At 38.9% G+C, this 18647-nt stretch overlaps 1 protein-coding gene and 1 non-coding gene across 2 annotated transcripts in view; both read left to right on the plus strand.

Annotated features, from left to right (window-relative positions):
- LOC128648916 (E1A-binding protein p400) overlaps positions 1 to 18647 on the plus strand; it is a 684550-nt gene that overhangs the window by 602905 nt on the left and 62998 nt on the right. The window lies entirely within an intron of this gene.
- Positions 609 to 769, plus strand: LOC128650563 (U1 spliceosomal RNA). Its single transcript, XR_008400857.1, has one exon. It is a non-coding gene; the product is annotated as a U1 spliceosomal RNA (small nuclear RNA).

An 18647-nucleotide genomic window follows, 5' to 3' on the forward strand; every position in this document is an offset into this window, starting at 1 on the left:
TTGTTTGTTTTCACAAACTACACTATACATCTACATCGAGGAGAGATTGGGTGCCAATCTATTCCCGGGGCTTCTGTCTGTGGTTTTCCGCCGCGTCGCTTCTGTCTCCTGTTTGGGGGTGAGGGGCCTTCTCCGCTAGGTCGGTTTTGGGCCTTGGTCTTGGGGGGGTTTAGGCTCCTCAGGTCTCTGGACCTCGTTTCGTGCCGCTTTTCTCTGATCCCTTCGTGGATTAGCGGTGGGGCGCTTGATTGGTTTGCGAGAGATAACGGGTTTCTGCCTGCATTCTCTGTGATACAGCAGCTGTGCTGTTGGGTGGCTAGCCTGTGGCTTGCCACTCGGGGGGGGCTGGTTTGCCTCTCCGCTGTTGCTAGAGGTCTCCTCTGGCAGGAATTCGGTTCTGGTTCTGTTTTTTTCCAGATTTCTATTCCACCCTCTTTGGGTCGGGGGCAAACGTGTCCCTAATTCCTGAATGTTGCGTAATTTGACTCTGTGTCGAGGGTTCTATCGTCTTGAGATCGGTTCTGTGTTTTTCGCAGTCCTTTTTCTCAGGGTTTTCTAGATTTCCCTTTTTTTGCGGGTTACTTCCTCGGTTGAGGAGTGTTGGACCGGAATTTCTGAGGGGAGTCTTAGCCATGATCACTAAGGTGGCTCTCCCAGGGCGAGGCTGGTCATTGCACCCCGAGCCTGCTGACCCCTGCGATTTCCCACATGCGGGAAACTCGACTACACAATTTATGGTAGTGGGGGACTGCGTGCGAGCTTTCCCCTGACCTATGTTTTGGGGTCTGGCTCAGGTCTTGTTCGACTTGAGGTTTCAGTTCATGGAAGACTCTCTGTGACGTCCTCTTCCTTCAGGTCTCTCGCGAATCTGGGAAAGGACTCCAATATTCGGGTTGCGCCTGGAAGGGGTTCTTCATTTTCTCTCATTTAGAGAGTCTGGTCCCTTCTTCTGGTTGTTTGGGGCCATTGTTTCTGTGTGGGACTGTCTTCTGGACTTCCTTTGGAGTCTGTTGGGCTCTGACCTTGAGTCAGCATTCCTGTGGAGAGCCTTGGTATGGCTCGCTTTGTCCTCATAGCTTACACAACAGCATCGGCTGTTGGGTCCCGAGATTGCTCCTTGGGTAGTCTCTGCTCCTTTTGGGGGCTGGCTCGTTTTGACTCTTGTGTCGAGTTCTGTGTCTGGTGGGCAAGGTTCCTTTGTCCTCAGTCTTTCCTTGGAGTTAGTCCCTGGTTCAGGGATGGAGATACCCTTGGGAATTGGCTTCTGGGTTCGGGTTCCTCTGGTTTTGGTGGGACTCTGCCCGTGTTTCTGGCTGGTTGTTTTCTTCCCTCTTGTTCAAGGGGGGAGTGGGACTCTGTCCCTGGACTTTTCCTGTCGTTGACAGGTTGGTCTTTATGTTTGTGGGCGGTCCTCGCCACAGCGGTTCTGCGGTGGTGGAGGAAGCGCTGCAGCGGCTGTCAGGATTAAAAGGTAAGTTTTTGAAGAAAACAAGTGAAATGTCAATTTTGATGAATTAAAGTACCCTTGTTTTTAATAGGAATATTAAAAACCGGGCACCGATTCATTTAAATTGATCTTCACTTTAATTTCCTTTTCTCTAGTTAACAGAGAACATTGCATCCATTGCAGTTCAGTTTTTAATCTTAGCTGAACAGTCAGAATTTCATTTAGATAATTAATCTTCTTTCTTTACTGAGATGTTCTCTTTGGAGCAAAAGATCAAATCTGGTGAAATTACAGACACTTAATTTACCAGTATATTATTTGTAATTGTGATGTTCAAATTCATATAGAGCTTGGCTTGGTCTAGAATTTTTATTGTTGTTCATGTCTGCAAAATGAAACAGTGAGATCTGTGAGATGTTTTAGGCCCTTTTGAGTATCTAGCAGAGGATGTTTTACACTGAGTTTGGTGTATAACTATACATTGCTCAAAGTTTGATTCACAAAATCTTAGTCCTGTTGCAGAAAATGAGTTAGTATAGGAAACACTGCAACCGCTATTTTTTGCTCCTCCATTTATGCAACAGGATTACAGTTGAATTACTATAATTTTATGTGAACGTGCAGTTGAGCACTGTTATTATGGCTCCTTATAGCTGGTTACAATGTGCAGCTTGGTAAAGATAATCTGGCTCCAGCCTCTAGTACCTATATCATATAAGTACCAGTGTTACTGGCCAGTAAATCTACACTACAACCACCTCATCAGATTAAATCCTAACCCTAACTATGCTCACTACCACAATAAGCCTTATTGTTGATGCCTCTGTCTTAAAGAGCTCTAACCGCAAAAAACATCTGCAATGATTAACCCTAACTCTGCCGGATCCTCTACAACAGGCTTTTGAGTTTTCCATTAAAAGTATTGCAAAGTGCAGTTACCTGTGTCTTTCTTCTTTAGTAAACAATTTTGCACCAGAAAACTGGACTAAACAAAGCTATTCCTTGTGCCCTTGTCACCTTTTCTTACAGCTGTCAGGGGTGCTGCTTTCCATACAGCTCCATTACTTTCTATAGAAAGCAGCTTGCTGGAAAGTGAAAATATAGCCTTTTCATATTGAAGCTACAAGTTCTCAAACTGATGATCAAAAACATTCCAGTATGGAAAGAAATCACAAAAAATCTTTGGAGGGAAGGAGATATTGAGCATTATCTTGCAATGTATGTGCCTCTCTTTACTTACAGAACCCTGCATGGCTAGATAATCAGCTCTCAAGATAAAACTTGCCTTTCTAAAATAATTTTAGGGACCTTGCAGCACTGACGGACTTCTTAGATAATCTCGCCAGATTAGCACAGAATAGTGTTTCCTAAATATCGTCCTCAGTTTACCATTTTCAGCTCCCAATAAAATCTATAGGGTCTTTAAAGTGATCATTTGCAAACATTAACGGTTTACCATTGGCAAAACAATGTTTAGATATTGTAAATTAGGATTATTCAAAACACGATTTTTGAACATTCCATGTGCAAAAGATCTTAATCACCAACAAACAAGATGGAACAGCAATTTAAATCCTTATCTCAACAGCAACATTTTTTTTAAAGGAAACTGCTTTAAAACGATAGCATTACTGCAAATTACAATAATGAAAATACAAGTATAAAATAAAAAGACTTTAAGAACAGGATTGCTAAACAGTTGTGGTTTCTGTTGTCTTGCGTTTTCTACAGATTTTGTTAGCGATACAAGATATCACGTATGTAGCTATTAAATACATATACACATGTAAATTTCTGTCCCACCCAAAACTGGTGGACTATACAATAGCTATGGATACTCAGTCAAGTTTTCCCCAAGCTTGTAAAATGTAATGCAAATGTATGTAAATTGCGTATAAAACAAAAGACGGTGCAGGATTTTGCGTAGCAATATTTTTACCGTTTTACACATGCCAATTATCAGCAACATTGAAAACTTGCCCAAAGAATTGTTTATCACTCAGTAAGAAGTTATCTTTTTGTATAACAGTGTAAACACTTACGGCTAGATTTAGAGTTTTGTCTGTAACGACCCGCGTAGCTAACGCTGGCTTTTTTCTGGCCGCACCTTTAAAATAACTCTGGTATTGAGAGTCCACAGAATGGCTGCGTTAGGCTCCAAAAAAGGAGCGTAGAGCATATTTAACGCAACTTCAACTCTCGATACCAGAGTTGCTTATGGACGCGGCCAGCCTCAAAAACGTGCTCGTGCACGATTCCCCCATAGGAAACAATGGGGCTGTTTGAGCTGAAAAAAAACCTTACACCTGCAAAAAAGCCGCGTTCAGCTCCTAACGCAGCCCCATTGTTTCCTATGGGGAAACACTTCCTACGTCTGCACCTAACACTCTAACATGTACCCCGAGTCTAAACACCCCTAACCTTACACTTATTAACCCCTATTCTGCCGCCCCCGCTATCGCTGACCCCTATATATTATTTTTAACCCCTAATCTGCAGCTCCGTAAACCGCCGCTACTTACATTATCCCTATGTACCCCTAATCTGCTGCCCCTAACACCGCCGACCCCTATATTATATTTATTAACCCCTAATCTGCCCCCCACAACGTCGCCTCCACCTGCCTACACTTATTAACCCCTAATCTGCCGAGCGGACCGCAGCGCTATTATTATAAAGTTATTAACCCCTAATCCGCCTCACTAACCCTATAATAAATAGTATTAACCCCTAATCTGCCCTCCCTAACATCGCCGACACCTAACTTCAATTATTAACCCCTAATCTGCCGACTGGAGCTCACCGCTATTCTAATAAATGTATTAACCCCTAAAGCTAAGTCTAACCCTAACACTAACACCCCCCTAAATTAAATATAATTTTAATCTAACGAAATTAATTAACTCTTATTAAATAAATTATTCCTATTTAAAGCTAAATACTTACCTGTAAAATAAATCCTAATATAGCTACAATATAAATTATAATGATATTATAGCTATTTTAGGATTAATATTTATTTTACAGGTAACTTTGTATTTATTTTAACCAGGTACAATAGCTATTAAATAGTTAAGAACTATTTAATAGCTAAAATAGTTAAAATAATTACAAATTTACCTGTAAAATAAATCCTAACCTAAGTTAAAATTAAACCTACCACTACACTATCAATAAATTAATTAAATAAAATACCTATAATTATCTACAATTAAACCTAACACTACACTATCAATAAATAAATTAAATACAATTCCTACAAATAAATACAATGAAATAAAATAACTAAAGTACAAAAAATAAAAAAGAACTAAGTTACAAAAAATAAAAAAATATTTACAAACATTAGAAAAATATTACAACAATTTTAAACTAATTACACCTACTCTAAGCCCCCTAATAAAATAACAAAGACCCCCAAAATAAAAAATGCCCTACCCTATTCTAAATTACTAAAGTTCAAAGCTCTTTTACCTTACCAGCCCTGAACAGGGCCTTTTGCGGGGCATGCCCCAAGAAATTCAGCTCTTTTGCCTGTAAAAAAAACATACAATACCCCCCCCCAACATTACAACCCACCACCCACATACCCCTAATCTAACCCAAACCCCCCTTAAATAAACCTAACACTAAGCCCCTGAAGATCTCCCTACCTTGAGTCGTCTTCACCCAGCCGAGCCAAATTCTTCATCCAAGCGGAGCAAGAAGAGGTCCTCCATCCGGTAGAAGTCTTCATCCAAGCGGGGCAGAAGAGGTCTTCCATCCGATTGAAGTCTTCAGCCTGTACAACAGTACAGCCTGTACAACAGTGTAAATTTGCTGTCCCCTCAAAATAAATCAACACACAGACATTAATGTCTAAGCCATTTATGTCTAAATCTCATTGGACCACAAGACATGGTTCCAGTAATCTATGTCCTTAGTATGCTTGTCTTCAGCAAACTGTTTGCGTGCTTTCTTGTGCATCATCTTTAGGGACGACAGCCATGCAGACCAATTTGATGCACCCGGTATAGCGCAAAACTCGTAATCTAGGTGATAGTCATTTAAAAGGAAAGCTGCCAGAGGGACTGCAGAAAGTTAAAGTACATTTCAAAGAGTATTAATACAGCACTGCATTTAACCCTGCATTTAAACGTTCCATTAAAGATTGTTTATTTTCTTCACTAAAAGACCTGAGAGTGCATCCGTTTTTCCAGGAGTATATATATATATGTGTGTATATGTATATATATATATGTATATATATATATATATATATATATATATATATATATATATATATATATATATATATATGTATATATATATATATATATATATGTGTGTATATATATATGTGTGTGTGTGTATGTATATATATATGTGTGTGTGTATATATATATATATATACATATATACATACATATATATATATATACATATATATATATATATATATATACATATATATATATATATATATATATATATATATATATATATATATATATATATATATATACATATATATATATATATATATATATATATATATATATACTCCTGGAAAAACGGATGCACTCTCAGGTCTTTTAGTGTAGAAAATAAACATTCTTTAATGGAACGTTTTCAGGGGATGATGGGGAGGAAGTCCCTGAAAACGTTCCATTAAAGATTGTTTATTTTCTTCACTAAAAGACCTGAGAGTGCATCCGTTTTTCCAGGAGTATCTATTGCATGTTTACATTGGACGGTATTTTATATATATATATATATATATATACATATATATATATATATATATATATATATATATATATATATATACAGGCAAAGTGCACTCCAGATCCTCCTCACACAACAGCTTCGGGTGCTAGCAAAAGCAAAGTACAGCCAAAAACAGAAAGCACTCCAGAAGTCTTGTTAATTTTATCACCTTTAATAGTGAACGTTTTCGGGCTACAAACAGCCCGTCCTCAAACTTACAAGGTTAGCAAACACTTACCACCCCACTGTGTTATAGACCGCCACCAAGACCAAGTGCGCCACGCTCTCCGCGGTGGATGCGCCGCCCCTAGCGAGTGACGTCATCGCCCGCGGCAACGTGCAAAAAACTAAAAAAGGGCAAAGACAACAGTAAGATATGCGGGTATAGAGATAAAAAATTCTAAGCACTATAATAATACAGTAATATGCATTACAGGAGGCAAACTGGTAGATATATAACAAAAGTAGTTAAAACAAAAAAAGTAGTTAGGACAAAAAAACTACCAGAAACAACGGTTGTCATGGTAACCGATAAACAATAAAGTTACCTGGAAAATACCTCAAAAATGCAAAGAACTAATGCATAAACGACTATGGGGCTCCACCAAACAAATAGGATTACCAATCTGGTAAATAATTTTATAATAAGCACTTATGTAATAAACATTAGAGTGGAGTCGCATACCCGGACAGTCAGAGAAGAAAAAGCAAATGATATTTATTATTTCTAAATATAAATAAATCCTGGCTCTCATTAATAAACAGCAATGCAGAATGTTCATGGACTCCCCATGGATACATCATTCAACCCTGGATACGGGTCATAGAAACACCTGCCAATCCAGCTGTGTATTTAGACCATAAGGTACCAGTGTATTTAATTCGAAAGTCCATTTCGCTTCTCTTTGTAGAAGTAATCGGTTTCTGTCACCCCCTCTGGGTAGTGGTGGTACATGGTCTATGATCGTATATTTCAGATCCATGATGCTGTGATGATGTTCCAGAAAATGTCTGGCCACTGGTTGCTCAGACGCACCCTTGTTAAGTGCCAACTTGATTGCAGATCTGTGGTTTGCCATCCGAGTGCGTAAGTCATCACAAGTTTTTCCTACATAATAAAGCCCGCAAATACAGTGCAGAAGATACACTATATACGTGGTAGTGCATGTCAGGCGGAATTTGTGTTTATAAATTTTTCGTTTATGTGGATGGGTAAAACTTGATCCAGTGATTAACCCCCCACAGGTTGTACAACCTAGACATCGGAACACCCCAGGTTTTTTAATATCCAGCCATGTTGAAGACTTGTAACTGTGTATGGGGTCAGTTTTAATAAGCCAGTCCCGTAGAGACCTAGATCTCTTGAAACCCACTCTTGGGGGATCAGCCTTATACAAAGGTAATGATCTGTCTGTCTTAATAATGTCCCAATGTTTGTTTAGTATGTCCTTTAGGGGGCCTTTATCACCTGTAAATGTTGTGATGAATGTCATCCTATTGTCCACCTGCTTAGCTGTACAGGTGCTGTCCTGACACACCTGGGCACGTTGTTCCATGAGTAATTTATCCGGATAGCTCCTGGCTTCAAATCGTTGCATCATCTCAGTGAGTTGCTCTTCTCTTTTTTTCTTTTTCAGAATTATTTCTCACCACCCGGAGCAGTTGAGATTTGGGCAATGCTCTCTTCAACAGGGGAGGATGGCAACTAGTGTAATGTAGCAAGGAGTTTCTGTCCGTCTCCTTTCTATATAAGGTGGACTGAATCCTGCCATTGCTGATGTATAGTCTTACATCTAAGAAGTCGATCTGTCTTTTGCTGGTAGTCATTTTGAATTTCAATGCCAAGTTGGCTCGATTAAGCTGCTGAAACCATTCATCCAGACTAGCTGCTGTCCCAGACCAGATCAGGAACAGGTCATCTATATATCGCTTAAAAAAGCGAATATTCTTGACCTTGAATAGCTCTGTGCCAAATTCCTCGAAGTGGGCCATGAATAAATTGGCGTACGATGGGGCCATATTAGACCCCATCGCCGTACCCTTCAACTGTAGAAAGAAAGATTGTTCAAAGCGAAAGTAATTGGTGGTTAAACAAAATTCCAATAATTGCCCAATTATCTCAGGAGGAGGTCCAATGTATGGAAATCTGCATAGATGAAATAAAACAGCAAGTAACCCCTCATCATGAGGGATTACAGTATACAAGCTAGTCACGTCTAGTGTGACTAGCCATATATCATCTTCCACCTAACTGACCTGATACAATTTAAAAACAAGAAATTGGAAGCTGTTATCAGCGACTTCAGAGACAAACGTGTCTATTTATGGCAATTGTCTGCCAGTGAGAGACAAAGACAACATATTGCCAGGAGGAGACGACCACGCTATTATAAATCCCAGGATTTAACTACTATTGAAAGTTCAGGGTCTGGTTCAGGCTCTGACACAGAACCAGCACAAAATCCCTCTCAAGAGATACAACACCCTAAAGGGGTAACAACACGTTCAAAAAACTACAGGGGAAGAGGAAGAGGGAGAGGATCAGGAGAGGTGGGTATAAGAGGAAAACCACCAATACAGAAATAATGAGGAATAACAACATAGTAGTTAATCTGAGTGATTACCCCCTCAATGACTCTGAAATTAAGATATTAAATAAGGGACTCACTTTTGTTCCAACTTCCAGAACTGACCCTTTTGATTTTTATATTGATACCAAGAAATTCCAGAGATTATTATCCTTGAAAGAAAAATTTGGAGAAACTGAGACTGACCAAAGTCAATTAAAGAAAAAATCTACTTATACTCCTCATTTTGGTAACGCTAGTATAAACACCTTTACGCGACGACTACAGGAGGATGTGAATCACTCATTGTCACTACAGCAGAAGGAGACGTTTAATAACTTTTCGAAGGACGATTGGAAAACCTTAAAAAATCTTGCTGAGAATAAAGATCTAATCATACGTGAAGCTGACAAAGGTGGGGCAGTGGTTATTCTTAACTATAAGGACTATAGGACAGAGATTATATCACAGCTTGCGGATGGTGACACGTACAGACCGCTTCCACATGACCCCACACAGATATTCAAGAAACAACTTGACACATACATCAAATTGATTTATGAACAAGGCTTCATCAATAAAGACACCTATCTTTATTTGGTGGTCCCATACCCGAGAACCCCAGTCCTGTATACTCTCCCCAAAATACATAAGGGGATTTCACCCCCTCCTGGAAGGCCCATTGTATCATCAATAGGGTCCATACAACAGCCTATAGCCACTTTAGTGGACAGATTCCTAAAACCGCTGGTATACCATACACCATCATATTTGAGGGACTCCATGGCATTACTGGAGATGCTCAAGCAATTTGGGGAGGTGGAAGATGATATATGGCTAGTCACACTAGACGTGACTAGCTTGTATACTGTAATCCCTCATGATGAGGGGTTACTTGTTGTTTTATTTCATCTATGCAGATTTCCATACATTGGACCTCCTCCTGAGATAATTGGGCAATTATTGGAATTTTGTTTAACCACCAATTACTTTCGCTTTGAACAATCTTTCTTTCTACAGTTGAAGGGTACGGCGATGGGGTCTAATATGGCCCCATCGTACGCCAATTTATTCATGGCCCACTTCGAGGAATTTGGCACAGAGCTATTCAAGGTCAAGAATATTCGCTTTTTTTAAGCGATATATAGATGACCTGTTCCTGATCTGGTCTGGGACAGCAGCTAGTCTGGATGAATGGTTTCAGCAGCTTAATCGAGCCAACTTGGCATTGAAATTCAAAATGACTACCAGCAAAAGACAGATCGACTTCTTAGATGTAAGACTATACATCAGCAATGGCAGGATTCAGTCCACCTTATATAGAAAGGAGACGGACAGAAACTCCTTGCTACATTACACTAGTTGCCATCCTCCCCTGTTGAAGAGAGCATTGCCCAAATCTCAACTGCTCCGGGTGGTGAGAAATAATTCTGAAAAAGAAAAAAGAGAAGAGCAACTCACTGAGATGATGCAACGATTTGAAGCCAGGAGCTATCCGGATAAATTACTCATGGAACAACGTGCCCAGGTGTGTCAGGACAGCACCTGTACAGCTAAGCAGGTGGACAATAGGATGACATTCATCACAACATTTACAGGTGATAAAGGCCCCCTAAAGGACATACTAAACAAACATTGGGACATTATTAAGACAGACAGATCATTACCTTTGTATAAGGCTGATCCCCCAAGAGTGGGTTTCAAGAGATCTAGGTCTCTACGGGACTGGCTTATTAAAACTGACCCCATACACAGTTACAAGTCTTCAATATGGCTGGATATTAAAAAACCTGGGGTGTTCCGATGTCTAGGTTGTACAACCTGTGGGGGGTTAATCACTGGATCAAGTTTTACCCATCCACATAAACGAAAAATTTATAAACACAAATTCCGCCTGACATGCACTACCACGTATATAGTGTATCTTCTGCACTGTATTTGCGGGCTTTATTATGTAGGAAAAACTTGTGATGACTTACGCACTCGGATGGCAAACCACAGATCTGCAATCAAGTTGGCACTTAACAAGGGTGCGTCTGAGCAACCAGTGGCCAGACATTTTCTGGAACATCATCACAGCATCATGGATCTGAAATATACGATCATAGACCATGTACCACCACTACCCAGAGGGGGTGACAGAAACCGATTACTTCTACAAAGAGAAGCGAAATGGACTTTCGAATTAAATACACTGGTACCTTATGGTCTAAATACACAGCTGGATTGGCAGGTGTTTCTATGACCCGTATCCAGGGTTGAATGATGTATCCATGGGGAGTCCATGAACATTCTGCATTGCTGTTTATTAATGAGAGCCAGGATTTATTTATATTTAGAAATAATAAATATCATTTGCTTTTTCTTCTCTGACTGTCCGGGTATGCGACTCCACTCTAATGTTTATTACATAAGTGCTTATTATAAAATTATTTACCAGATTGGTAATCCTATTTGTTTGGTGGAGCCCCATAGTCGTTTATGCATTAGTTCTTTGCATTTTTGAGGTATTTTCCAGGTAACTTTATTGTTTATCAGTTACCAACCGTTGTTTCTGGTAGTTTTTTTTGTCTTAACTACTTTTTTTGTTTTAACTACTTTTGTTATATATCTACCAGTTTGCCTCCTGTAATGCATATTACTGTATTATTATAGTGCTTAGAATTTTTTATCTCTATGCCCGCATATCTTACTGTTGTCTTTGCCCTTTTTTAGTTTTTTGCACGTTGCCGCGGGCGATGACGTCACTCGCTAGGGGCGACGCATCCACCGCGGAGAGCGTGGCGCACTTGGTCTTGGTGGCGGTCTATAACACAGTGGGGTGGTAAGTGTTTGCTAACCTTGTAAGTTTGAGGACGGGCTGTTTGTAGCCCAAAAACGTTCACTATTAAAGGTGATAAAATTAACAAGACTTCTGAAGTGCTTTCTGTTTTTGGCTGTATATATATATATATATATATATATATATATATACATATACGTATATATACATATATATACCTACATATATATACCTATATATTTACTTACATATATATATTTATATACCTATATATATTTATATACATATATATATATATTTATATACCTATATATATTTATATACATATATATATATATATATATATATATATATATATATATATATATAAAGATGGTGGATTAGAATTAGAATTTCTGTATTATTTAATTTTACCATATCAAGCACTTATTGTGATTTCACTTACATCAGGATTGAAGAAGAGGTCAGTGTGCCACTGTTAATATAATTTCAGTGTTTATATTATAGATGTGTAGATATAGATGTAGTACCACTGTTTGTTTGCTATGCAGCACTACCACTGTTTGATTTGAATTTAGCCACCAATCAGCAAGCGCTACCCAGGTGCTGAACAAAAAATGGTCTGGCTCCTAAGCTTACATTCCTGCTTTTCAAATACAGATACCAAGAGAACGAAGAAAATTAATAATATGAGTTAATTAGAAAGTTGCTTAAAATGTCATGCTCTGTCTGAATCATGATGTAGGGTTTCCTATGTCTTCAACTAGCAATGGGATGGGATGTAATTTGGGGGGGGGGGGGGCGACAAAATGTATCCTCGCCTGTGTGGCCAAAAATCTTAGCACCGGCCCTGGGCGGATTACACAAACAAATGTGTCAGTGGAAGTCACATGAACTTTCTAGTCAACTGAACAGAATCCCCTCTGATAAAGAAGGTTAACCCTTCGAAACGCATCAGGGAATTCTATGTTGTGACTACTGAGTGAACCACACTAAAAAGTTCCTGTGACTCCCACTGATTAAGACCTCTTCTAAAGGTACTGATTTGACCTCCTTTACCATATATATATATATATATATATATATATATATATATATATATATATATACTGTGTGTGTATATATATATATATATACTGTGTGTGTATATATATATATATATATATATATATGTGTGTGTGTCTACATATGTATTTATATTTGTAAATATGTATTAACAGACATATAGCAGTCGAGTAGATGAAAACATGAAAAATCATATTTATGCAATATTCATATTTATTAAAGTGTTTAACTGTGTGTATAGGTATAGATATATATTTTACCAAAAAAACATCAAATATATATAGAAATATGTATGTATGAGTAAAGAACATATTCTTCTATGTGAAGAACATTGGAATGTGAAATATTTATATTTGAGGTCAGGTCAGCGCACTTTGTTAAACGTGATTGTGTTTTTGCAACTTGTTGGGTGTTTTTTTTCCAGCCTTTTGCACCATTGAAGTCTCTGGGGGTAATACATTAACGTGGTTATGATATTTTAATTACAGCTTTTTATTTTCAACTTGTAATACGTGTGGTACTCGATGTGCGTAAAAAGCCGAAGTTGAGCGTAGTTAACACACAAGTGGCAGCGATAAATAGCACTCATAGTCTAGCCCATAGTAAGCATTGTCATTTATACATCATAAGAGGGTTAAATGCAGTGCTGTATTAATACTCTTTAAAATGTACTTTAACTTTCTGCAGTCTCTCCTGCAGCTTTCCTTTTAAATAACTATCACCTAGATTACAAGTTTTGCGCTATACCGGGTGCGTAAATAACGCAAAAAAATTAGCGGTATCTCACTTTCCATAGCGCTGCCATTACGAGTTACTGAAAAACCTCCTTGTGCTGTGCGTTATGATGCGTTAAGCTCCATACGACACAAAAACCAAGGGCTGAGTTTACGTGCTCGTGCACGCTTTCCCCCATAGACGTTTTAGAAGAAAATGCTATAATATTACAAAGTATTACACTTTGACATCGAAGGGGAGAAAGTGTTAGAAAAAACTAACACCTGCAATTGCGGAATGGCAAATCGCCGTAACGCAACCCCATTGATGTCTATGGGGAAAAGAAAATTACGTTTAAACCTAACATAAACCCCTAGTCTAAACACCCCTAATCTGCCGCTCCCTGACATTAAATAAAGTGATTAACCCCTAAACTGCCGCTCCGACATCACCGACTCTAAATAAACCTATTAACCCCTAAACTGCTGCCCCTGACATCGCTGACACTAAACTTATTAACCCCTAAACCGCCGCCCTCGACATCTCTGACACTAAATAAAATGATTAACCCCTAAACCGCCGCCCGACATCGCCGACACCTATATAAAGCTATTAACCCCTAATCCGCCGCTCCCCAACATCACCAACACTAAATAAACCTATTTACCTCTAAACCGCCACACCCTACATCACAATTAATAAACGTATTAAGCCCTACTTCGCCGCCCACCCACATCGCTACTACTATATTAAACCTATTAATGCCTAAACTGCCGTCGCCAACACTATAATAAAGTATTAAAGTAAACCGACAACCCCTTACATCGCACCTAATAAACTAAACCTATTAACCCCTAAACCACCGCCCCCCACATCGTAACTAATAAACTTAACCTATTAACCCCTAAAGTGCCAGACCCCACATCGTAACTAGTAAACTAAACCTATTAACCCCTAAACCGCCAGCCCCCCACGTTGTAACTAATAAACTAAATCTATTAACCCCTAAACCGCCGGCCCCCCACATCACAAAACACTAAATTAAACTATTAACCCCTAAACCTAACACCCTCCTAACTTTAAATTAAAAGTTACAATATAACTATCTTAAAATAAATAAAAACTTACCTGTGAATTAAAAAATAAATAAGATTAAACTAAAATTAACCTAACACAACTATTCTAAAATAAAAAAAACTACCAATTAAAAATACTAAATGACAAATTTTAAATAAACCTAATACTACGAAAAAATTAAGTCTTCATCCAGGCTGCAACATCTTGATCCATCGCGGGGGCATCTTCTTTCTTCATCCCGGTGCCTCGGAGCTGTAGAGGCATGGAGCATCTTTGCCGGCGGCGCGGATATCTAGCGTGGAGGATCCTCTTCATACGGTCAACGCTGTACACTGAAGCTTGAATGTAAGGAACCCGTTTAAATATGGGGTACCTTGCATTCCTATTGGCTGACATTTTCAAATCAGCCAATAGGATGAGAGCTACTGAAATCCTATTGGCTCCGCGCCTCCACAGCTCTGCGACACCAGGATGAAGATAGAAGATGCCGCATGGATGAAGACTTCTCGCTGCCTGGATGAAGATGGATGTCCGGACTTCAGGAACCGTGAGTAGATTTCCTGGGGTTAGTGTTAGGTTTTTTTTGGGGTGTTTTTTTTTTTAGATTAGGGATGGGCAGTAAAAGAGCTAAATGCCCTTTTAAGGGCAGTAAAAGAGCTGAATGCCCTTTTAAAGGCAATGCCAATATAAATGCCCCTTTAGGGGCAATGGGTAGTTTAGGATTTTTTTAGACTTAGGTTTTTTAGTTTGGGGGGTTGGTTGGGTGGGAGGTTTTACTTTTAGGGGGGACTTTGTAATTGTTTAATGTAAAAGCACTCATAGTCTAGCCCATAGTAAGCATTGTCATTTATACATCATAAGAGGGTTAAATGCAGTGCTGTATTAATACTCTTTAAAATGTACTTTAACTTTCTGCAGTCTCTCCTGCAGCTTTCCTTTTAAATAACTATCACCTAGATTACAAGTTTTGCGCTATACCGGGTGCGTAAATAACGCAAAAAAATTAGCGGTATCTCACTTTCCATAGCGCTGCCATTACGAGTTACTGAAAAACCTCCTTGTGCTGTGCGTTATGATGCGTTAAGCTCCATACGACACAAAAACCAAGGGCTGAGTTTACGTGCTCGTGCACGCTTTCCCCCATAGACGTTTTAGAAGAAAATGCTATAATATTACAAAGTATTACACTTTGACATCGAAGGGGAGAAAGTGTTAGAAAAAACTAACACCTGCAATTGCGGAATGGCAAATCGCCGTAACGCAACCCCATTGATGTCTATGGGGAAAAGAAAATTACGTTTAAACCTAACATAAACCCCTAGTCTAAACACCCCTAATCTGCCGCTCCCTGACATTAAATAAAGTGATTAACCCCTAAACTGCCGCTCCGACATCACCGACTCTAAATAAACCTATTAACCCCTAAACTGCTGCCCCTGACATCGCTGACACTAAACTTATTAACCCCTAAACCGCCGCCCTCGACATCTCTGACACTAAATAAAATGATTAACCCCTAAACCGCCGCCCGACATCGCCGACACCTATATAAAGCTATTAACCCCTAATCCGCCGCTCCCCGACATCACCAACACTAAATAAACCTATTTACCTCTAAACCGCCACACCCTACATCACAATTAATAAACGTATTAAGCCCTACTTCGCCGCCCACCCACATCGCTACTACTATATTAAACCTATTAATGCCTAAACTGCCGTCGCCAACACTATAATAAAGTATTAAAGTAAACCGACAACCCCTTACATCGCACCTAATAAACTAAACCTATTAACCCCTAAACCACCGCCCCCCACATCGTAACTAATAAACTTAACCTATTAACCCCTAAAGTGCCAGACCCCACATCGTAACTAGTAAACTAAACCTATTAACCCCTAAACCGCCAGCCCCCACGTTGTAACTAATAAACTAAGTCTATTAACCCCTAAACCGCCGGCCCCCCACATCACAAAACACTAAATTAAACTATTAACCCCTAAACCTAACACCCTCCTAACTTTAAATTAAAAGTTACAATATAACTATCTTAAAATAAATAAAAACTTACCTGTGAATTAAAAAATAAATAAGATTAAACTAAAATTAACCTAACACAACTATTCTAAAATAAAAAAAACTACCAATTAAAAATACTAAATGACAAATTTTAAATAAACCTAATACTACGAAAAAATTAAGTCTTCATCCAGGCGGCAACATCTTGATCCATCGCGGGGGCATCTTCTTTCTTCATCCTGGTGCCGCGGAGCTGTAGAGGCATGGAGCATCTTTGCCGGCGGCGCGGATATCTAGCGTGGAGGATCCTCTTCATACGGTCAACGCTGTACACTGAAGCTTGAATGTAAGGAACCCGTTTAAATATGGGGTACCTTGCATTCCTATTGGCTGACATTTTCAAATCAGCCAATAGGATGAGAGCTACTGAAATCCTATTGGCTCCGCGCCTCCACAGCTCTGCGACACCAGGATGAAGATAGAAGATGCCGCATGGATGAAGACTTCTCGCTGCCTGGATGAAGATGGATGTCCGGACTTCAGGAACCGTGAGTAGATTTCCTGGGGTTAGTGTTAGGTTTTTTTTGGGGTTTTTTTTTTTTTAGATTAGGGATGGGCAGTAAAAGAGCTAAATGCCCTTTTAAGGGCAGTAAAAGAGCTGAATGCCCTTTTAAAGGCAATGCCAATATAAATGCCCCTTTAGGGGCAATGGGTAGTTTAGGATTTTTTTAGACTTAGGTTTTTTAGTTTGGGGGGTTGGTTGGGTGGGAGGTTTTACTTTTAGGGGGGACTTTGTAATTGTTTAATGTAAAAGAGCTATTTAACATAGGGCAATGCCCTACAAAAGGCCCTTTTAAGGGCTATTGGTAGGTTATTGTTAGGTTAGGGGTATTTTTATTTTGGAGGGACTTTTTTGTTTTTATAGGACTATTAGATTAGGTGTAATTTTTATTATTTTGGATAATTTCGTTTTTTATTTTTTGTAATCATAGTGTTTTTCTTATTTTTCGTAATTTTAGCGGGGTTATTTTTGTAATGTTAGATTTTTTAATTTTTTTCGTAGTATTAGGTTTATTTAAATTTGTAATTTAGTATTTTTAATTGGTAGTTTATTTTATTTTATTAGAATAGTTATGTTAGGTTAATTTATAGTTTAATCTTAGTTTTTTTTATTTCACAGGTAAGTTTTTATTTATTTTAAGATAGTTATATTGTAACTTTTAAGTTAAAGTTAGGGGGATGTTAGGTTTAGGGGTAAATAGTTTAATTTAGTGCTTTGCAATGTGGGGGGCCGGCGGGTTTAGAGGTTAATAGGTTTAGTTTATTAGTTACAATGTGGGGGGCTGGAGGTTTAGGGGTTAATAGGTTTTGTTTATTAGTTATGATGTGGGGGGCTGGAGGTTTAGGGGTTAATACTTTATTATAGTGTTGGTGATGTGGGGGGGGGGGCGGCGGTTTAGGGGTTACTAGATTTATTTAGTGTTAGCGATGTGGGGGTCGGGGTTAATAGGTTTATTTTAGTGTTGTGATGTGTGTGGGCGGCAGATGAGGGGTTAATAAGTTTAATATAGTATTTGTGATGCGGAAGGGTGGTGGTTTAGGGGTTAATATGTAGTTTATGGGTGTTAGTGTACTTTGTTACATTCTAGTTATGAGTTTTGTGAAACATTTTTGTTTTGCAAAATCTATAACTACTGGTCTCAGATCGCGGAATGGATCGTGTTGGTATAGGCTGTAATGCAAACATTTTAGCCGGACCGCACAACCTGGAAAGTCCCACACTCAAACGTAATTTTTTGAGTGCGGAATGGAGGGTTACGTTAAGGCTAAAATGCTTGCGGTATAGCTATACCGCCGCAACTCGTAATATGGGTTACCTGCCATTCCACATGCAATGGTTAATTTTTTCAGCGGTATAGCCGTACCGCACCATAACGCAAAACTTGTAATCTAGCAGTATTTTTGTCTGGTCATGCAATGCCCATTACCCTCATCCTCTTCAGTTATAGGCCTGCTTAAATAAGCCTGCAAGTCTGTCCCCAATCCTCCCTTACCAGTCCTAGAGCCCTCTGGGAAATATTAAGAAATATGTGACATAAGTTGCTTATGTGCAGAACAGTTGAATAATGTAATAGTAAAGCCTCTGGCTGATCTCGCACTATAAGGTTAGATAACTCTGCTCTAGTATCTAGTATGTACTTGAAAAATATATATTGTTTCTCTTGT

This window comes from Bombina bombina, chromosome 2 (genome assembly GCF_027579735.1).
Source record: "Bombina bombina isolate aBomBom1 chromosome 2, aBomBom1.pri, whole genome shotgun sequence".
NCBI classification, from domain to species: domain Eukaryota; kingdom Metazoa; phylum Chordata; class Amphibia; order Anura; family Bombinatoridae; genus Bombina; species Bombina bombina.